The 22885-nt window shown below is 51.4% G+C and overlaps 1 protein-coding gene across 1 annotated transcript in view; it reads right to left on the reverse strand.

Annotated features, from left to right (window-relative positions):
- The window catches only part of ZHX2 (zinc fingers and homeoboxes 2), a 173004-nt gene that overhangs the window by 88642 nt on the left and 61477 nt on the right, over positions 1-22885 (reverse strand). The window contains exon 3 of the mRNA XM_082674929.1: positions 9901-9971. The gene's annotated coding sequence lies outside the window, so the exon portion shown is untranslated. The remainder of the gene's footprint in view (positions 1-9900; positions 9972-22885) is intronic.

Below are 22885 nucleotides of genomic sequence, written 5' to 3' on the forward strand. Positions count from 1 at the left end.
CGTCCCTCAGAGGGTTGGTGCGGGGATTCAAGGAGATGAGGCTCTTAACCCAGCGCTGGCCCAGAGTAAATGCCCAATAAACCCTGAGCACCTCCTCTGCTATTGCTATGGGCACTGCTGCTGCAGAGGGGGGTTATGAAAACGCCCCTCCCCTCCGAGGGAAGGCCTCACCATGCTTTCAGGGCCTAAAGGTCTACTGGGGCCCTGACCAGCCAGTGCAGGACCCAGACCCAGGTCTGCTTTACTCTTACTACCCATGTTCTTTCTGAGGTCAGCAAACTTTTCCTGGAAAGGGACAGATAGTAAATATTTTAGGCCTGGTGGGTCACATGCAGTCTCTGTCACATACTGTCGTTGTTGTTGGTTTTTTTAAACAATCCTTTAAAATTATAAAGCCATTCTTAGCTCCCAGGCTACTCAGAGATAGGCCTGGTTGGCCGGTCCCTGCCATGCTGCCTTATGAGGAAATAGAGGAAAAAACGAAAGCAAAGTAAAGGGAGATGTAGACATGGGTATTTCTTTTTTCCCCCACTAAAAGTAGGTTGAAGCTACATAGAAAAGAAAAATCGGGGTCCAAGAATTTGTCTGACTTTAAAAATCAAAATAAAACCAGCCACAGTGATTCGCCACAGCCTTAGTAATGCTCATTTCATTGTCCAGGAAACGGGGGCAGACGGAAGTGACCTGGCCAAGGTCACATCACTAGTAAGGGACAGAGCTGGGACATAAACCCAGGGGGTCTGGCACCAGACAACCTCCCCACCACCCCATCTTCCTTGACTATTGTAGGAAAGAATCTCTATTTTCTATTATTCTGAGACTCCCGACATCCTCCATCAGCTGACCTCCTGGTTAAGAGCCAGACTTTGGGGCCTAGCAGGTCTGCAGTCCAGCCTCAACTCTACTGTCACTGCATCCATGACCTTGGAAGTGATTAACTTTTCGGTGCCTCGGTTTCCTCAACGGTAAGATGGAGAGATCTGCTATACCTCCCTCTGGGTGGTTATGGGGATGAAATGAGTTAAAGGCATGTACAGGACTTAGCAAATGGCTTTGCACACGGTCAGTGTTGGATCAAGGTTAGAATTGATGATTATAACAATCACTGTGGCAGGCAGAATAACGGCCCCCAAAGATGCCCTTACCCTGAACCGCAGAACCTGTGAATATGTCATCTTAAATGGCAAAGACGACTTATGGTAGCAGATGGAATTAAGACTGCAAATCAGATGACCTTAAAATAGATAATCCTGGATTATCTGGGTAGGCATGATGTAATCACAAGAGCTAAGTTAGAGATGGAAGGGAGAGGCAGAAGAGCCGCCATCAGAGTGATACGGCCCGAGAAGAACTCAACTGGCCATTGCTGGCCCTGCAGGTAGAAGGGCCCATGAGCTAAGGAATTCGGAAAGCTTCTGGAAGCTGGAAATTCAATGAAACAGATTTTCCCTTTGAGCCTCCAGATAGTAATGCAACTTGTTGGCATCTTGATTTTAGCTCAGTGAGATGCATTGCAGATTTCTGACCTCCAGAACTGTAAGATGATAAATGTGTGTGGTTCAAGGCACTAAGGCATGTGTTACAGCAGCAACAGGAATAGGAAATTAATATACTGTTTGTCCTACACACGAGAGGACTCTCCAGGGTTGGGAGAGCCACCGGAAGCGAGCGTGGCATCCCACACAGTCTGGAGGAGGAGGCCTTCTCTGCACACTCCTCAGCCAGCAACCCTTAGCTTAGGGATGGACATGAGGCCTGACCCTCTCAATTCCAGGGCAATTTTTAGGGTGACGACAGAAGCAACACCCTCTTTCTGAGGGGGCTGCAGAGAGAAGGGGCTGGGTCAGTGGGGGACACATGCCTTGGTAAAGCCTGCGTAGGAGAAAGTTGAGGCAGGAGATGGAGAAAAACCACACCCACCAGCACTGTTTAGATCCAGCTGGGCTCAAAGCCAGACCAGCTCAGACTTTTCAATTACACGAGCTGCTTTTTTGTTTTACACTTACGTCAATATGAATTAGATCTTTATTTTGTACCTAAAAGTCTGACTAATATAATCCAGTATCCACTTAGGTACAGTTCCCTACTAGTTTCAGGTGTTATCCTTTCCTTGGCCCATACACTTTGGGCTCTGGAGTAACGTGGAGTGGGCTTTAGGAGTGGCCACTTAGGTCAAATTTTTATTTTTATGTTTTAAAATTTAAAACATTGGATTTATTTATTTATTTATCTGCCCCCACTGCGAGGCATGCGGGGTCTTAGTTCCTCGACCAGGGATCGAACCGGTGTCCCCTGCAGCGGAAGCTCAGAGTCTTAACCACTGGACCGCCAGAGAAGCCCCCTAGGGCAAATTTTTGGATGGACGTCGGTAGGGGAGAGTGGGCTGCCATCTCTCACTTCTCCTGCTTAGCTCAGAGATGTCAAGTCTACTGCTGCTGGCGGAAGAAGGAGTGAAGAGCCCCTCATGGGCTACTGAACGGGAATGTGGCTTGAACTTGCACCTGGGTCTGTGGGAGAACCAACGGCCTATGGCGGAGTCTTCATGTCTAGTCCATTAGGGCTGAGGGATTTCCACTTTTACGGCACAGGGGACGGTTGTGACTTGCTTTCCTGGTTAGGTTGTTTCTTCTGGTCTTGCCTCTTGCATGTTGGTCGTGTCCCAGGGTTCTGTCCTCTGCCTCTGAGCTGTTCCCGAGAGAGTGCAATGCCCCCATGGCCTCCCCTATCTCCTTCATCCGCTGTCCGTCCATCCTTATTCTGTCCCAGTAGGCCTGAGGGATGTGACACACGTCCTTGGGTGACGGTGACGCCTGCCCTCCCTCCTTGAATTTTCATAGGGCAGCAAAGGTGAGGTGGGGTTATGTCACAGTCGGGGAAGTTGATACGATTCGAAAAGAGCCCAGGTCATGCTCGCCTTTTCCTCCCCCAAGCATACACTGGCCAGGTTGACAGATAATCACTGACCTATATAAGGATGACTCTGCTGAATTAATCCATCCCGACCTGAGCTGGCTTCTGTGTTCCAGGCCCATGCTGGACATTCCCACTAGGACGATGATACAAACACTAATCCTAGAATTACTATCAGCACTAATACTAACGTAATTCCGGGTCACATGTATTGAGCACTCCCTCTGTGCCAGGCACAGTGCTTAACACTTTACATGTACTGACCGGAATGACCCTCTCGGGCAGCTAATAGCTGCATAATCCCCATTATACAGATGAAGAAACTGAGACTTAGGAACGTTAAAGGACCCCCAGGATTTCAATTCAAGCCATTTGGACTCCTGAGACCACTTGTTCAACCACTGCTCTATATTGTCTCCCAGGCCCCGGGCGTCCCACCGGTGTGCCCAGTGCCACGTCCCCAGTACCTTCTGCGACATATGCTACTTTTTCCCTACCTGTGCACTACCTGGTTAACGGGATCACTCTCTTAGATTCCCAAGCCGGGAGACTGGGGCTCGCTCTTGACCCCTCTTTCCTCACTTTTCATGTTCAAGTCCAGTCAATGCTTTCTCTGAACCCGTACTCCTCAGCGACCCCCACTCTCACCCCTGCTGTGACTGCCTCAGTTTAGGAGGCCACACCCTGTCTCCAGGGTCATCTCTCTGCAGCTGCCCCCTTACTGCTGCCTTGTCTTTGATCTCTCTTATCTGCAGCCTACCCGCTGCGCTGTGACCATGTCAAGCTTCTAAACCCAAGGCTGCGTCGCTTGGTTTGAGAGAGTGGCACGGACATATATACACTACCAAACGTAAAAGAGATAGCTAGTGGGAAGCAGCCGCATAGCACAGGGAGATCAGCTCGGTGCTTTGTGACCACCTAGAGGGCTGGGATAGGGAGGGTGGGAGGGAGGGAGACGCAAGAGGGAAGAGATATGGGAACACATGTATATGTATAGCTGATTCACTTTGTTATAAAGCAGAAACTAACACACTATTGTAAAGCAATTGTACTCCAATAAAGATGAAAAAAAAACCAAAAACCAAAAAACTTCTGAAAGTTGCTTATTGCTTCCTGCAAACAGTCCAGTCCTGAGCATGGCATTCGGGAACTCAGCCGAGCGGTTTCACTCAGCCAAGCTTGCCCATCTCAACTGCCACATGCTCCCCAGCCAGGCTCTCTCTGCTCCAGCCACAGCACCCTCCGCACGTCTTCCTCTCCCTTGGCACCTCTGCCCAGGCTGCCCCTTCCTCCCCTTCTGCAGAAATCCTTCCCTCCCCTCAGGGTCTAGCTGAAAGCCTCCCTGAGCCCACAGGTCGAATGAGGGACTTCATTTCTGTGGGTAGGAAGCTGACTGTCTTGGTGTCAATCGGGCGATCATGTGACACACTGACTTCTGCATTGCTTTACCTACAGATTTTGTTTTACTAACACCTCTACTCAGTGCCAGGCGCTGCTCTAAGCATGTTTCATAAGCTCAGTAGTCGTCGTAACTACCCTATCCAGTGGCGCATTTTAAAGATGAGGAAACTGAGGCACAGAGACGTTAAATAACTTGGTCGAGATCACAGGGCTAGCAAAGGTACGGCTGGGATTCTAACGGAGCCAGTCTGGCACCAGAGTGCATGGATTTAAGTGCTCTGTCGTGCCGCCTCATGCTGGGTGGTGTAGACAGTACCCTCTGTGGGAGCCCAGAGAAGAGACAAGGGCCTTGGGGAACTGTGGCACCTGCTGAGTTTGGAGTGATGTGACGCCCCTGCCTGCCCAGGTCTCCAGAGGCCAGCTCCCCAGGCGCGCCTATGCCTTCTAACCCCAAGGCTTCCCCCTGGTCCACGGTCCCCTCAGCTCCATCTTCAGGAGCTAGGAGTCTGAGGCCAGACAAGGATGAAGCGAGGGACCAGGACAGGGTCCCGGCACCAGGATGTGGAGCCTCAGTGGGAAAGATGGGAGGGCAGGATGGGCCCCGTTCCGCTTTTCCCTGCCGGTGGGACAGCAGGGTGACCACTGGCCACGCCTTCTCTGGCGGGGCTGCTGCTTAGGCAGGGGAGCCGTTCTGCTCTAGGCCTTGGAGAGAGGACAGAAGAGAAGCATGAGGTTATCTGACCCAGCTCACCAGGCCAGGGGCTGGAGAAGACTGGGGACAGATGCTCAAGGTGGCCAGAATAACGGGCGTGCACTTGCCTGGTGCCCCCTGAGAAGCCAGCTCTGGGCCAACAACCCAGGAGTCCCAGTGAGCCACGGGGGGCTTGCAGGCCCTCCCCCCGCCCTCGGCTTCTGTGACCAGAGGCTCTGCTCTTCCCACTGCGCGTGAGTTCCAATCCCCCCTTCATATCGATTTAACTGCTCTTGATGTTTATTTAAGTATAAATCGAATCCTTCTCTTGAAGAGTCTCAGAAACTAAGGCTGAAAGAGGAGTTCCAGTTCAAACGTCTTCCCCACTTTGAACAGGTAAAGCCCATCCTTTAGACACGCTCCCACTCAAATTCAGCTGGTGCCAACTTGGCGTTCAACCACCTTGGCTGTCCGCACTCTCCCTGCAGTGGGAGTGAATTCGGGTGTTGACACTTGCTGAGCTGAAGGGAAGACGTGGTCTAGTCACTGTGGGGTTCAGTCCCCTCCAGAGACACCCCCTACCAAGACACTCGTGCGCATGCATGTTAGGACCCTTGGGGCAGCAGCTACTCCCTGCAGAAGACCGAGAGTAGAGTAACTCAAGTTGAAGGTTTAAGTGGACCTTTCCTATTGGAGAATCATCGACAATGAAAAATGAGCCTCTGAAAAACGAACAGGAGTCATTTGAAAGTACGGTACTATTAAAACAATCTGTAGCTTCATTTTTCTCGTATTATAAGAAGAAAGCCCTTCTTTCAGGGTGATTATGGATGGGAAGTGACAGAAGGGGAGAAGAAACAGCATCTTTTGACCATATTTTGTGAACAAGATCTTCTGCTAGGTCTCTTCCACGTTTTATCTCATTTGCTCTCCTGCAGAGCCCTGTGAGGTATATTATATCCCCATTTTACAGATCGGGAAACTCAGGGGAAACCTAGTTCTGAATTACTTTGTCTCATCTTCTGCATATAATTCTGGAAACACAGCTTATTCCCAGCTCGTGCGGTGAAGTCTCTCTAATTCAGAGCCCTTGGCAATTTGAAATAGAAGCAAAGCTGCCCACGGAATGATTTGCTACTTCAGAAAACGTCCTGCTTTTGTGAGAGTTTCGTTGGTATCCATCCTAAGTTCATAAACAGAGCAAGTGCCCTAGAAGTACAGGTCAGGTGCGTTCAGCCATACGGTCAGACATGCAAGCACAGACCACTGAGGCCCCTGCCTCCCCTCCCCACCTGTCAGCTAGCTGGGCTGAGCTGACTCCGTGTACTGAAGGATAATAGAGCTCACCTGCATGCAGAAGACACCCTCAGATTAAGACTTTTCACTCACTTGGCTTGGTACCAAAGTGGTCCAGATTAATGAGGTTTTGCTGTGCTTTGCCTCTCTGATGTAAAACAAGGCTGCTACGTAGAAGCACGAAGTGTGAGAGCAGGCGGGGCCTTGGAAATTGCTTTGTCTCAGATGCCAAAAGGTAGCACATGTGCTAAGTCCTCCTTATTGCTCCCCAGCAGACATCACTAATCCATTACAGCACACTCTTTCCTGGGTATACCTCAGAATCCTTCTCCACACAGTGCCCCTGGCAGCCATGACCAATTGATCAGAATGAGCGGGAGATGAAATCTATTTGCCAGCCCTGACCTAGCCCAGTCGCCTCATGGGAACAGAGGTGGAACAGAAGCTGAGAGATGCCAAATGGCTGATGGAGCCAGGAATTGGGACCTCTTCTCTCTGACCGCTTTGCCTTGGAAGCTGTTCCCTGCCTCATCCCTGTCCCCTTCCCACTAAAGGTAGAACCGAAGTTGGGGTCGCTTGGCAGATGTTAGGGGGTACACAGGGAGAAGGAGACTGATATGAGTGACAGTTTTTAGGATCCCCATAGGCATAGGGGCTGTGCCTACGCCATAAACAGTTTTGGCTTAAACAACCATCGTATTACATTCCAGCTAGGATCACAGGGCGACGGGGCAGGAGAGGCAAAAGGTAGGCCCCCGAGTAAGCCTGTTCCATGGTCCCAGGTCTACCACTGATGCAAGAAATGTGACCCTGACAAGTGCTTCATGCAAACGCCATTTCATTTGAAATATGCTACAAATCCTGGGTGGTGAACGGTGCCTTTTGCGAAGTGAAGCATCGTTTTGAGAATCTGTCTTGAGACAGCCAGGCCTCACTGGAGAAGGGATTGGGAACCGACATTGACTGTGAGACTCCAGACTGGGCTACCCAAGCTCAAGTCTTAAACGATTTTCCATCTGTACCGATAGACCCTCATACCTGTGCTTTTCACTTCTGCGAGGGAAGGACGCCCGCATTGTTTTCTCATTTATTGGGAGAAAGAGAGGTCCTGAGAAGTCAAACCACTCACCATGAGGCCCCCAGCTAGTAATAAAGGGCTGAGCTGCCCCTGCCTTTGAACCAGTGCTGGGACCACCAGAGGGAGAGCAGGAAAAATGGAGCTGCCCTTGACCGCCTTCTTGCAGCATCTCGGCTGTAGAGTGAGCTCAGGGGGAGTGATCACTTTCCTCATCCCCTCCCTGCAGCTAAGCCAGGGCTTCTGACTCCCCGTCCAGTGCTCTGTCCTCCCACCTATGTTGCTATTTCCCGTCCCAACACTGAACCTTAATCTGGGGTCATGCCCCACATCTAGAATGAGAACAAGGGCTAATGTTTATTGAGCACTTACGATGTGCTGGCACAGGACCAAGCGGCTTTGCATGAATCAGTTCATGGACTCCTCACAGCCCCCTTATGCAGTAGGTACTATCATGACGCCCATTTTGCAGATGGGGAGACTGAGGCATAGAGAGGTGGGCGACTTGCCTGAGGCCCCACAGCTAGCGGAAGAGGCAGGATTTGAACCCTGCCGTCTGACTCCAGGGGCCCTGCTCTTAACCACAGACGTGGCCTCCCGAGCTGCCACCTCTTCACTTTCCCTTTTAGTCATTCGACAATCACTTCTTGAGCACCTACTATATGCCAGGTCCTTTGAATCAAGGACACAGTCTCCGTCCTCAAAGCCCAGCTCATGCTTGAACACTTGCCAAGGAAGCATCGAGTCACAGCTGAAGCTCCTGTTCAGCCCCCTCCCCTTCCTCTCCCACCCGTCCGCCCACCGCACAGCACTCAGGACTCAGCTGAACGTACAGCCTCTGCACAATGACTGTCAAACTCGATTCTCGTCCAGGCTTCAGTTTCTTAAAGAAAAACCCCATCTCTGGCCTCCCACAGCGCCTTGCCCTCGATACACATTTTGTGCTGCAGTTGACCCAGGCCCGGGGGAAGAAGACCCAGTTACAAAGCACAAAGGAAGCCCCCGTGCTCATTATTCAGACCTTCAGACCCTCTCCCTTGCAATGGGTGTCTCCCCTGGGCAATTTCGCCACCGGCATCTGTGGTATGACTCCTCTCACGTTCACTGGGCCAGGTTTTGGTCACTGGAGAATGTGGTCCTACCAAAGGAGCCCAGCGCCCTTGGGGAAGCCATGCTCACCGTCCTCCCACAGTCTGGGGGTTCGGGGAGTCCTGCCGCGGCATCCCCCCACCCCAACCCTGTGCCTTCCCTTCTGGTCTGTGTGGTCGGGATCCCGGGCAAGTCTCTTGAAAGCGCGACTCGCTGGCAACTCTTTTGGTGGTCCTAGTATGGGGGAGAGCTCCCTCGAGCCTCTGGTCAGAGCCCCTGCCGTGCTTGGAGAGTTGCCCACCCGTTCACATAGATCAGATGTTTGGGGTCACAAGTGTGATGTGTGGACGTCTGTCATAAGCTCAGGTACAGCTGGCCAATGGACAACAGGTCTGAGGATAGACCGTCTCATCCACTAACTTCTAAACTGTTTGAAGGCAGCACCCTGCCCCATAAAACACGCAGCGCCGAGAGTGTGTGTGTGAGCTCACAAGTTCCCCTCATTCACTCTCCCTAAACTCTCTCCCTCATCCTCATGCCCCTCCGGGATTCTTAGTCATCACAGAACAGTCTGTAAAACACTACCCTGGGGCTTCCCTGGTGGCGCAGTGGTTGGGAGTCCGCCTGCCGATGCAGGGGACACGGGTTTGTGCCCTGGTCTGGGAAGATCCTACATGCTGTGGAGCGGCTGGGCCCGTGAGCCATGGCCGCTGAGCCTGCGCGTCCGGAGCCTGTGCTCCGCAACGGGAGAGGCCACAGCAGTGAGAGGCCCGGGTACCGCAAAAACAAACAAACAAACAAACAAGAAAACACTACCCTGTCAAAACCCCTCCCCACTTCAACATTTCCCATCCATGCTTCTCCAACCTGTGCTTGAATTCTGCCAGCGACAGGGAACTCACTACCTCTAACGGACGTCGATTTTACCGTTGCCAACCTCTTGTTAGGAATTTCTCCTTAGGCTGAGTCGATAGCTGCCCTCTTGCCAGTGACAGCCGTTCAAAGGTGCAAAGGTGGCGTTCTCGCCTCCTTTTACTCATGTCTCCTCAGGGCTATGGTTTACAAACTGGTGTGAGCCTGGTAGTTCCCTCTTTAGTCCAAGCATATGTCCCTAACCCTGGTTACCGGGTTAGAGGACAATTCCCAGCACGAACCCTCCGGATGGGGAGCCTGAGTTGTTGTCATCTGAGCAAAGAGAGGTCGGCACAGCCACCTGCGTTCTCCCTTTGCTTCTGGGGAGGGACGGGCAGGGACCCAGTGGATTCCAAGGGATTCGCACCTGGATTCTCTGCACTGTGCACTGTTTCCAGCTGCATCTGGAGGGAAACCGTTTCAGGGGTGCAAAAGCTCAGCCGCCCCTGCCCCTTCCACTCACCTCCCTTCCCTTCCTGAAATCCAGCTGAGGCCCCGACCGCCGCCAAACACACGGGTCACTCACCAGTCCCATATTGCTTACATCCTGGGAATCTTTTTACACTTTGACTCTGAGAGCAGACGGGGCGTCAAGACCTACAAAGGAGAGATACTCAATATTAAAGGCAGAACAAAGCAAAGGGGGGCTCAACTCTCATTTCGGCACTAGGATCCTGGGATGGAGATGGGGAGGAGAAAGAAACAGGAGATGGTCAGGACCGGGGTGCTCGCTGAACTGCCCTCAAGAATCTCAGGGCTTTGGGACGATGCTGAGAAGAAGAAGAAAAAAAAAAGAGACCCTTACTCTGGGTGAGTCAGCAGCTTTTTGAGAAGCAGGCCTTTTAGGAGAGCGAAACTAAAAGCCAAATCTGCTGGGTGGGGCTGGGGAGGCGTCTCTTGAACCCCACTCCGAGTTTCCTTGAGTCTTTGGTGTCCGTTCCTAGCAGCAGCGGGGGTTCACGGCTCCATGTTGGTGAGGGTGGAGGGGAAAAGCTCTGTACGCAAGGCCTCAAGTCGGAAAGATACCGCAGTCCTGAAAACAAAAGCCCCCAACGTGGATTTCCATCCTGGGAGACTCCCGCCAGGCGAGCCCTGGGCGCTTTGAAAATTCGTCAGGAGAGCTGTAGCCGGAGGAACGCGCGTGCGCCCGGCTCGGAGGATGCGTTCCCCGCATGGCAAGTCGAGGCCTGAGCTCTAGGGGTTTCTGCAGCCCGGCAGAGGCCCACCTGCAACGCACCCGTGAGCGTGGAAAGCCTGCTGATGAGCGGCTGCTGGGGCCACGCTTCTCCTCGCTCCCCACGCCCTGCCCACATTTAAAGCCAAACTTGTTTTTTCTTGTGGCCCTCAGAATTCTGAGGGGAGCAGAGGTGTCTCTATTCATCTATCGCTGTTCTCAAAGGAGCACCCTTTGGGGGGAAAAGTCTTCATGGCAAGTTTCAATCCACTGAGTACATACTACATGGCAGGCGCTTCATACCCCGGATCCACGGTCAAAACTGAAATCGCATCACCTGGGAGCTTGCTGGAAGGGGCGGTTCTCGAGCCCCACTCAGCCCTACAGAATCAGAACCTGCTTTTCAACAAGCTCCTCAGGTGATTCCTGGGCACATTAAAGTCTGCAAAGTGTGCATTTCTAATCCTCTTAATCAGAGAAGGAAGGAAGGAAGTCAGGAAGTTGTAGCCCATTCCCAACGTGAAGAAATAGGTTCAAGAAACCACAGCTTGGCTATTATGATTTTAGAGCTGCTGCGTGGCAGAGCTCATTGAACCCGTGTTCATGTGATTCCGGAATCGGTATTCCTTTCCTCTGCACGATTTTGGGGAAGCAAGATGAGAGGCTGATGGGACAGGCGGGCCTGGCTTGGTGGGAGGGGCCTGGCTTGGTGGGAGGGGCCTGGCGAAGAGCAGTGGGCCAGGGGTCGGCTGATGACCTCAGGCCTGGAGACAGAGGCTGCCCGGTGAGCACTCAGAGAGAGGCATCAGATACTGTGGACGCAGGGGCTCCACAGAGGCCGTCGGACGCCAGCAAAATTTCCCGAAGCTCATTCAAGCTTCTGCATTGAATCCCAGTGATTAATTTATTTTGTTTGATTCCAGTTTAGCTGCATTTGCCCTCTGCCCTTAGAACTAGCCATCCAGCAGGAGAAGGTACCCTAGGAGGCAAGCTAAGACGAGTGTGCCAGCACTGATTTGCAGGAAGGACAATACTCTCTAAAGCCCCTTATAGTTTAGAAAGAACTTTTCATGCACCAGCTAATCTGCTCTTTCAAAGAACTTGGGGAGTGTCACTAGTGCTACTCTGCAGTTGAGGAAACTGAGGCACAGAGAGGTTAAGTGATTTTCCTGAGGTCACACAGCTTTCAGGCAGGTTGGGGTTGAGGTCCTCTAAGTCCATGTCCAGAAGTGTGAGCTCAGCTGCTTCTGATGGGGAAAGCGATCACATCACAGGTTTATGATGCCCTTGCTTAGTGTCACCCACTCCATATGTCTTGCTTTACCTTCTGCTCACTGAATGGGTTTACTGAATAGACTCATGAACCGAGAGGAAAACAGTCTACACCTCACACAGGGTGTGTGACTGGTACCGTACTTGATGTAAACTGGCCAGTGGGCATTCTTGGTTTATCAGTTAGTCATGTATTCCATTATGTAATGTTTGATCTGCTGCAGTTACTTCCATGAGGAAGATTAGTGTATATACGGTATAGAGGGGTCGATAAAACCTGGAGTTTACACTGGTTCACAGGCAAATGTTCCCAGCACATTCATATTTTGCACCACCAAGTGCGGGCGGCTGGATGCAAGGTACACACAGCTGAGTAGAACAAGCCACGGGGGACTCCGCCCTCCCAGCTCCTCCTCTGGGCTCCAGTGGTCACATGCTCTGTCTTAGCCACTCCTGTTGCTCGGTTCTTCCTGGTCTTTGTGCAAAGGCCATGGGCTAGAGAAGCCATCTGTCCCCGCTACACGCTGGCAGAGCCTGAAACTGCTCTTCCACGGGGAACTCCTGATAAAGATGATCTGACCCCTTCTGTCTCTAAACCCATCAGCCTCCAGCCTTCTCTAGCCCCTTCCATCAAGTTTTCCCCCTTTTAAAAATAATATATTGTCCTGTAAGTTACTCAGGTCCTAAAGTTATTGCTATATTTGTTTTCATCCAAATTTGTTTTATATAAATTTATTTGTTTTATTTATTTTATTTTTGGCTGCGTTGGGTCTTCGTCGCTGCGCGCGGGCTTTCTCTAGTTGCGGCGAGCGGGGGCTACTCTTCGTTGCAGTGTGAGGGCTTCTCACTGCGGTGGCTTCTCTTGTTGTGGAGCATGGGCTCTAGGCGCGTGGGCTTCAGTAGTTGCAGCACGCGGGCTCAGTAGTTGTGGTGTGCGGGCTCTAGAGCGCAGACTCAGTAATTGTGGTGCACGGGCTTAGCTGCTCCACGGCATGTGGGATCTTCCCGGACTAGGGACCGAACCCGTGTCCGCTGCATTGGCAGGCGGATTCTCAACCACTGCGCCACCAGGGAAGCCCCTTATCCAAAATGTATCATGCCCTTTGAACTCTGCTTGGTATCACCACTTGGATTGTGCTTCATTACAGAGTCACAGGAATCGTGAATGCTCTGCTACAGCCCAATTGTCCCCAAAACGCTGTGATTTTTGAATTTTTCAGAGTACAGGGTTTTAGAGGCACGCATATATCATTTTAGAGCAGAAATGCCTGCATAATGGAAGTTATATTACAGGTACTAATATCTATATATAACCAATATGTAATATATAGTTATTAAATATTGAATGTGTTACTATTATTAAATGTTGAATATTTTAAATATCTGATGAACAACCATTTATTGACTATCCACATATACCTGATTCTGTGCTAAGCACCGGATAGCCATAAATAAATACATACATACATACATACATACATACATACGTAAATAAGACCCAATCCCTACCCTTAGGAAACTCACGGTATAAAAAAGGAGAAAGATACGTAATAAACTGAATGTGAGGAAGGACAATGTACACAGAGGTGGGACAGGTGGGAGCAGGTAACGAACGCCCCATTTGCCTCAGGAAAAAAGCCACACTCCTTATCGCAGGGTCTTGGAGCCTGTGAGGTCTGCCCCCTGCTCGTTGCTCCCTGCTCCCTTTGCCCCACTGTGCTCTGGGCTCATGGATGCCTAAGCCTCTTGAACCCACTATGCCCCCTGCAGCCATATGGCTCTGCTATCTTAGACCCTCTCTCTTCAATGCTCTGTTCTCCCTCTTCCCCAAATTAATCCCGAGTTACCCTGTAGGACCCAGGGTGGTAACACATACAAAACACTGAGAATCATGTAATCAGGCATGAAAGCTACTATTATTATTGATAATCCTTACTATCATCCTCAGCTGACTAGGTGCTTCTTCTTGAGCACAGAGGCGTGGAGTGGGGCTTGGCTGGGGCCACACCGTGAATCCTTCTCAGAGTTGGGGAGTCTCAATGAATCTGTTACATCTTCCCCGTTTATCCTGGAACTCAGCTCTGCAGCACCACCCACTAGACACTGGATCCTTCCTAACCAGCATGGGGGGAAGAGCATAGGTCTTGGAGATGGGACGTCTGAGTCTGGTCCTGGTTCTTTGACACGCTTGTGCTGTGCCCTGACGCCAAGCACCTCTCTCCCAGGGACCTTGGTTTTCTTAGCGGCCAAGTGGGGCTCTAAACAGAACCTGCCTCCTTGGGTTGCACGGGGGATCCAAGGCCACGGTGCCGACCGCAGCTCCTGCACGTGGAAATGGCAGCTTTCATCGCGAGCAGTATAAATGAAGTAAAGGGCTTTTCACTGTCCTTCAAGCCCTTAATGGGCACACATTTCCAGTCTTCCTGGCTCAGAACTCCTTTCCCCAGAAAATGGTCACATGGCGCGAAATCCCAATGAGGAAAAAGCTGCCTGTAGGATTTTCCCTACAGGTCCCTCCTATTCCCTTTTGGCCTAGTTTAAACCTACCAGATGGCAAGACAACTGCAGGGGGAAAAAGAGGAACGGTGATTTAACGGTCTGTAGAAGAAGAAAAACACCCTTCCCCAGGGTCACCCCCTCTCACGTAGTTTATTCCAGTCCATTTTTTCACTCGGCAAACGTTTAGCAGATGAGTGAGAAATTCTAGTAAACAGGTCATGATGTCCCGAGGTGATGGCCTCATATGGAGGAGAGGGTGAGGAACCCATGGAGGACACTGCTGGGGAGTGACTGACTCAGGCCAGGGCCAGTGCAGACTGGATACAAGAGAGGAAGGTCAACTTCAAAGAAGGTGGAAAACTACAGGCCACTTCTGTGCAGCCATCATTCTGCCAGCCAGAAGCGCAGCCTTAAGTTGCCTGTCTTTGCTCCAGAAAATGTTCCACTTTGGACACCAACAACAGCCTTTAATTCATAAGAGCGAGCAGCGAGTGATGAGTACAAAGGCCACCGCTCCCCGAGTGCTTGCTCTGCGCCAGACGCTGAGCTGGGCCCTCCACGTGGCTTGTCTGTCCTTCCCGCAGCAAGTCTGACGAGCACGTATCCTTATACCCCTTTTACAGACAACAGACCTGAACCTTAGAGCGATTAAATACATTGCCGCGTGTCATAAGCGTAAAATGTCCAGCACTGAGGTTTGAGCTCAGGCCTGATTGAGTGTAGTCTTTCCATTCCCGCTCCCACCCCCGCCCCGCTGCCTCTTAAACTTTGGCTCCGTGACTTGAGCTGCTGACAAACTGGGCCACCTCTCCCATCACCCCCAACCTGGTCTTCCACTGAGGCGCCCCCAGGAGCACGGAGGAAGCTGAGTTCATAACCTCCCCGACGTGTGAGGGCGCAGAACGACACCTTGAACATTCACCAGGACACTGAATTCTACTCTAGAATTGATCTGTATTTGCTCCCAAATATTTCCCCCTGAAAACTGTCAAGTACAATCAGCACTCCACGAAGATATGCCCAGCACCGGGCAGGGCAGTGTCTGATTTGCTCACTGCTGTCTCTTCATTCCTCCGATAACTGTGGGGCACTGACTACGGGCCAGTGCTGGGGACATAAGGTGAGCCCTGCCCTTGCAGTTGGGTTGGATAAGAGACTCCAGTGGCGTGACGGTGCTACCTGAAGCACATGCAATGGTGGCGAGATCGCCAGGAGAGGCACGTGAGGATATGGCAGATGGGGGGGTGGCGCTGGGGCGGGGCGGGGAGCTGGACCTGAAAGGCAGGCAGCAGCAAACTTGGCCAAGAGGGGAAGGAAGAATCGAGAAAGCCAGCGAGAGCGTGTATGGGGCCAAGGGGGAGGAGGCATACTGGTCACCAAGCAGTGGAAGCTGGCTGGGATGGCCACAGTCAAGCAGGGCAGAGAAAGAGCCAGCGCCAGCTCTTCCAGGGACTTGCTGGCCTTTAAGAAGCTGGGTCTTTATCCCTGTGAGTGACGAGAAGTCACCAAAAGAGTTGAATTCTCAGTGTCCACAGTTCTCCACACGTGGTGGCCCTCAGTAGTATTTGTTGAACGGAGGGTGGAATCTTATTTACCCCCGGCCCCATCAGGTCCTCCAGCAATCTGAGAAGCACCGCCTGGGACTCTGCCATCTCTACAAAGGGCAACCACGGGACAATCTGATTTGTGTAGGGAAGAATGCTCCCCGGGCACCTGGCCTGAGCCTCCTTCTGTCAGGCCTCGGGGAACTGTGGCTCCGGCGTGGCTGCTGGCAGATGTGCGGGGATGAATATACCTTTGATTACAGCTCATGTTTCCGAGGGAAAGACACAGCTCCCTGGAGATTGGGAGTCTATGAAAATGAACCCTTGCAAAAGAGATGTAAGTGAGCTGGAAATACAAGTCCTCTGGGCGGGTGGTGGTTTCTTTCTTTAAAGTAAACAACAGCAGAGAGGACCAGCCTGGACCAGAAGCAGGTTTTTTGTAATCCCGAACGGGCGGGACTCAAAGGCAAGTGGCAGGAGGTGGTTAAAGGGACTGCTCTGCGAGAAAGTGGTACCTGCTTAGGATATGCGGATGTGATCTCCGAGAATAGGTGTCTTTGCTCCCCTCCTTGGTGGGGAAACTCAGCCCCTGAGGACAGTAATTTAACCCAAATTTCTTTACCCTAGGGAGAGTCACAGACCCAGTTTAGAAGATGATTTCTACCACTTAAGAGCTTTGTGTCCACAGACAAATTATTTTCTCTCCTCTGAGCCTTAGTTTTGTCATCCACAAAATGGGAGAAGAGGGGGCTTAGATAATATTATGAAAGTAGGCTGAGGTTTGAACCCAAGCGTGTCTGAATACAATCATTCCATTTTTCCCCACACTTCCTCTTGAACTTGGGACGTGTACCCCGACCCCAGCCCCAAATATCTGGCACATAATAGGTTCTTAATAAATGCTGGTTATGCCTCCCTTCTTTCCCATATTTCTTTCCCCACTATGTTGAGTATAAATCAGGGAATCCAGGAGGTGCTTTATAAACCCACGTACATCGGGTCCTCCTATGTGCAATGCAGCAGCTGAGAATACAGAAGGAAAAGGCAGCTAGCTGTGTTTTCTCTCCTCGACTCTTGTTTCGAACCCTTTATTAAATATCTTAAGTATTACTTGCCTTCAGGGTCAAAATACAGTTTCCGGAGATTTCCACTTTGCACTCATAAAGGATTCTCGCTGAAGTCTCTTTCTTCTTAAAATTTTTAAATGTGTGTGTGAGAGAGCATAAATGTACTGACTCATAGCTGGAAAAACTCTCTCTCGCTAACACATTCCAAATTTGTCGAGTCACATGAATTGAGTAAGAGCACTTAATGTGGCTGTTAGCCCCGAGCTGGCGAGCAGTTACGCCAGAGACGGCTCTTCTCTCCCTTCCCTGCCCCCTGATCCGAGCCAGCGTAGCTGGGGAGGCTCTGCGGATGGCAGTGAATACCCAGTGCAGGTTCTGTGAATGCAAGGACTGGAAAGGATCTGGCACCTACCTAAAGCCAAGCGCGAATTCTGTAAGGCGGTGTAATATTTTTTCAAACAATCAAATAAAAATTTGCATATTGGATTGCCAGACAACTTCACTTATTAAATCAAGTCTATGCTGGGCACGACGTCAAGCGCTCGACAAACATGACTCACTGAGTCTTCACAGCCACCCTGTGAGGTAGGGGGTTATGACTTATCCTTATTTTATCAGTGAGGAAACTGAGGCACAAGTGTCAGTAATTTGTCCAAGGTCCCCACCGTGTGTAGATGGTGGAGCTAAGATTCCACCCAGTGCAGCTCTAGAACAGACGCTCTTACACATCTGACCATTCATTCTGAAAGGAAAGAATCCTTTCACATCGAAGAAAGAAAACTCCATTTATTCCGCAAATATCTACCCAACACTTAGAATACGAACACCGCAACAGATGTCAAAGAGGAGGCTGGTGATAGGCATGGGCAAGATGGAGGCAATTTGAGTTTGGAATTGTGTAGAGGAGCTATGATGTATGCACAAATAATTACAATACAAGTAAGTAAAAATGGCACCAGCAAGATTATAAAGTGGGATGCATGGGGAAGGCTTGCTTAGGTGATGGCTCTGGCTGGGGTGATCTGGAAGGCTTCCTGGTGGAGGTGTCATTTGAGTTGGATCGAAGGATGTGGAGCATTCAGACAGAAGCTGGCTGGAGGAGGTCCTGCTCACTTATCCCGGTGAGTACAGACAGATGGCTGATGGCCCTGGGAGTTCTCATCTTGGTTCTGACTTGGGACCCACCCACCCCAGGAAAGGCTGAATCTCCATGTCTGGCAGGTGAGGGGCACAGGCAGAGGGGAAGGAGGGAAAGAGGCATCCAGGAAGGAGAAGATCGGGGAGAGAAGGCAGGACACTGGAGCAAGGCGGGGAGGAGTGCAGCTCTGCCCGAAGCTAGAGCTCCAGTCCCACCTGATCTGGGCGGGCTCAGATCAGGTCTCTTGCTCTTGGGCCTCAGTTTCTCCCATCTACAGGGAGGAACATGAAGGAACTGCCTGAATAGTCCAGCTGGGCGGAACCTTGGAGAGCTCCCAATTTATCCCATCCATTTGTAGATGAGAGAACCGAGGGCTGGAGAAGCTGGGCTTGTGCAAGTCCTTGGATTTGAATCCAAGTTTGTGGGATGAGGTTGCAGGGGTCCCATCTCCCAGTCTAGCTGCGCTTCCCACATCCACACCTCTAGGGGCATGCCGACCTGTGTCAGAAGTCCAGGAAACTCCAGACACATTGTGGAAGGGGAGACGTGCCTCAGCTGGTCCACGGGCACCAGGCTCAGACCTCATCTAGTCCTCTGGCCCCCAGTGGCCCCAGAAAGCTCGGCCACGGTCCCGAGAGTGCAGCCCTGGCCCAGCCCCCCAGCACGGTCTCCTCTCTCTGCCCTGGCTGGCACCTATCCTCAGAGTGCCCCTGCCCCACACTGAGGAAGCTTCCAGGAAACCATGACCAGTTCTCCGCGGCCATGTCTCTCTCCCTGACAAGACGTACATCTGGTTGTGACTCACGGTGCTGGATTTCTGCCCGGGGCCCTGCCTCTTGAGTGGGGAAACCCGCCCACCCCGCCGTGACAGTGAGGGCTGCTGCCCTTATCAGATCACGCTGAGGTCATCCACGTGGTGCCTTGGGCTCCCGGCCTGGCATTGCTCTCAGAATCGGCTCAGGCCTGGGCAGTCTCCCAGGGTCCCTCAGACACCAGGCTCTTCGACCAAACTCCCCTCTCCCCCGGGATGCTCGTTTCTCACCCCCCCCCCCAAACGCCACATCCTCTTCCTCCGCTGCTGTCCATTTCCCAGCACTCCAGCCCTCAAGGTGCTGCTCCCCTCTGAAAGCCGGGTTCGTCTAGGCCCTGCTCCCTGGAGGGCTGGGGAGAGGTCCTGTGTCCCCCCAGGGTGGTGGCCTCTGAGGGTGGGACCACGTGCAATAGGACCACAGCTATCGGAATGAATACCGTGGGCACTGAGCATGCCCACCTTCAGGCCTTCGTGATTGCTACTCCCCCGCCTGGAATACTCTGCCCAAGTCTTTGAATGGCCCTCAGCTTCTTGTCAAAGTCACCTCCCCAGTGAGGCCTTTCCTCCCCTGCTGCTTTTTCCTTCCTTACGGCCCGTGTCCCATTCTCAAGTGACGGACATGTCTGCTACCTGATCACATAATTCCTTGTTTATTATCCGGCTCTTCAAGGAAGAATGAGAACAAGGGATCTGCTCTGTCCTACTCACCACCGGCTCCCCAGCACCCAGCAGAGAGCCTGGCGTGGAGGATGTGCTCAGTAACTGTCTCTCCAGGGCGGTCATGAACGCTGCTGGGCGTGGTGGATGTGCCTGGATCTTGCTTAACCCCCATACAAACCCTGGGTGGTTGGTGTGAGGAGTGCAAGGCTCAGAGAAGTTGGGTAGGTTGTCTAAGGTCACCTGGTCAGTAAGCGGTAGAGCTAAGTATCAAACTTGAATTTGCCTGATATAAAGCTCGTGCTTTTGACCACTGGACTCTGCTGTTTGCCTTCAATGTTTTCAGAATCCCCATAGTGAGGACACAGGAAAGACTTGTGGATTGAATGATCTGGAATGCCATGTGTTATGGACTGAATGTTCGTCCTCCACTCCCCAAATTTGTATGTTGGAGCCTTACCCCCAGTGTGACTGTATTTGGAGGTGGGACCTCTTAGGGAGGTTAAATGAGGTCATAACAATGGGGCCCTGACCCCATATAATTAGTGTCCTTATAAGAAGAGACAGCAGAGAGCTTGTTCTCTCCGAGTGCACACACCAAGGAAAGGCCATGTGAGGACACAGCAAGAAGGTGGCCATTTGCAAGTGAGGAAGAGAGTCATCACCAGAAACAGAATTGGCTGGAACCTTGACCTTGGACTTCCAGCCTCCAGAAACTGTAAGAAAACAAATTTCTGCCGTTTAAGCCACCCAATCTATGGTATTTTGTTATGGCAGCTTGAGCAGACTAATTAATACACCATGTTTTACGGAAGCCAAATTGCCAGGTCTAGGAAGGTAAATTCTTCCTTCTTTCCTCCCCTCCTTCCCTCCCTCCCTCATTTAAGTAGTGACAATGGAGAGAAGCACACGAATCCCGAGGAGCTCCCAAGAGTCTCAGACTGGTGGCCCATGGTTCACACACCAGCCACAAAGTTGTTTTGTTGGGCTGGCGTGTGTTTAAAAAAACCCACAAGGAAGCAGAATGCTCTTAGGCGGGGCACACATCGTCCAGTGCTTCCACAAGCCACACTGCTCCCCGCTGTCCTTTGTCCCTCTATCTGAGGGCTATGTTAGGTGCTAGTGACACCGGGTGAGCTGTGCCGCAATGGGGTGTGGTTCAGGGTGCCCTGGGGCAGAGTGACGCTGGGCAGGGAGAAGGGCATGGGAGATGGTGGGTCAGAGGAGGCTGCATAGAGAAGGTGGTTTTGGCCTGGTGCGTGGAGGATGGATGGGAAATCACCAGCCAGAAGGGGAAGGAGTGTGCCTTCCAAGGAGGGCAGCAGAGAGGCGCGGTCCAGAGCAAGGGCATGGCCTGAGCAGGGAGCAGCTGGTAGTTGAGTGTGGCTGAGAGTGAAGGTGGAGGGGCTAGGACGTGGGCGGGAGGGTAGGTGCCGTGGGCACAGGGAGGCCCTGCACACCACGACAAGGAGTTTGGACATTGTCCTGTCCAGGAGTCATGACCAGCAGTCCCGGTAGGCCTCAACCAGGGAGGGGTCACCGGACAATCTGTGTCAACGTGTGCAGAACCTGGGTTTACCACCTCCTCGTTGTGTGACTATATGCACGTGTCGCCCTGGGGCTGTGTGGTCTCAGGCACCTCATCTGTGAAATGGGAGTCATAATGCTATATATCTCAAAGGGGTATTGTGGGGATTAGAAGGACGTAAAACGTGAAAAGCCCCTAGCACAGTTCCTGGCACATCAAAGGTACTCAGTAAAAGATGGCCACCGTTCTGACAGGAATTTATTACTAATCTAGTGGTGACAACAGTGTAGGAGGTGGCTGGGAGCAATCGAAGACTCTGTTTGCTAAGATTATTACAGTAAAGTAAGAAAAACCCTGAGGAAGGACCCAGGAAATACTCATAGGAGACAGGAGGAGATAAATGCAACCTTAAGATCAGCCTTCTCCACCTCTATTTCCTCGTCTGTAAAATGGGACTCTCCCTGCCTGTCCACACAGGGTCTCTACGTGAATCAAGTGAGAACAGAGATGTGAGAGTGCTTTTAAAGTTAATCAACACCAGAGGACCATATGGGTTTCATAGATATATTTTTTATCACACAGAGAGGAAAGATGTCTGGGGGTAGATGAGCACCTGTGGGCTCTTATTTCTGCAAACAATCAAGGCAAGAAAAGTAGCAAATGACAGGACAGCAAGACACAAGAGAGAACCTGATGGAAACGAAGCCTGGATCGTGGACCTTCCTGTGATAGCCTTAATCCCGCTGCATCCCAGTCACCTATACTTCTTGCACTCATACCAATGACTCAAAAGTACTACCAAGTTCTCAGCCTTACAAGCATAGTTTTTTCAAGCTGAAAATATGATTGAATGCATTCCCCACAATTTACAGATGAAGCTGAGAGTCACAAAAGAGAGCTGGTTAAAACCCATCCTCAGGAGACATACGGCCCGCGTTCCCATCCCGGCTCTGCCGATCATGAGCTGTATGATTTTGGTCAAGTTATTCAACATCTCTGTGTTTCTGTGACTAGGATTACTGGAGTTAATAAGAGGACTTGTTCCCATGATTGGTTGGGGAGCTAAATGAGTTAATATGCATAAAGCACTTGGAATGTCTCTAACACCTGGTAAGACTCAGGGAATAAGGGGTACTATTACTATTTAAGGGCACAGGTTATCTCGGTAGAGCTGAGAGTACATCTTTGCATGGTCCCACACTGAAATATTTGATTCTTATCAACACACCATGTTTACTAAAGGCGGAAAATGGACTGACCTGTTTTTGGAATAAAGGGCACATTCACGCAGCCTGCATGCCCCATTTCCAGAACATTCCGGGCCACTGAAGTCTGATAGTAACTGAATAGAGCAATAGTGCCTCATGGACACCCTTCTTACCCCCTCACGTTGTACCATCAGGGGAGGCAGCAGAAAGAGCTCTCACAATTTAAAGAATTAAACAGGAAGGAGACCCAGAGCAAATTGGGAGCAATCAGCTTAGACGTGCTGGGCTCGGCTATTGTCGTCCTGGTACATTCATGTCGTGCGTTTCCGTTTCCAAAGGTCTGTCACCACAGTCTCTCGTTTCTGTCTCGTGACAGATGGTGATTCGGAAAGTGGGTTCTGGCAGGCGACGAGCTGGTTCAGATCCTGCTGCTGCCTTTCCCTCGTCGGGTAGCCCAGGACATTCATTTACTGTCTCTGTGCCCCGGACAAAATAAGGGGGTGACAACACTGACATCACTGGTTGTTGGGAGACCAGGAGGATGTGCGCAGAGCCAGAGCCCGGCTCGTAATCATCCCCTTGTCCAGAAAGCGCTTCTCATGTGCTTAACACG

This window comes from Grampus griseus (assembly GCF_964374135.1).
Source record: "Grampus griseus genome assembly, chromosome: 17".
In the NCBI taxonomy this organism is placed as follows: Eukaryota; Metazoa; Chordata; class Mammalia; order Artiodactyla; family Delphinidae; genus Grampus; species Grampus griseus.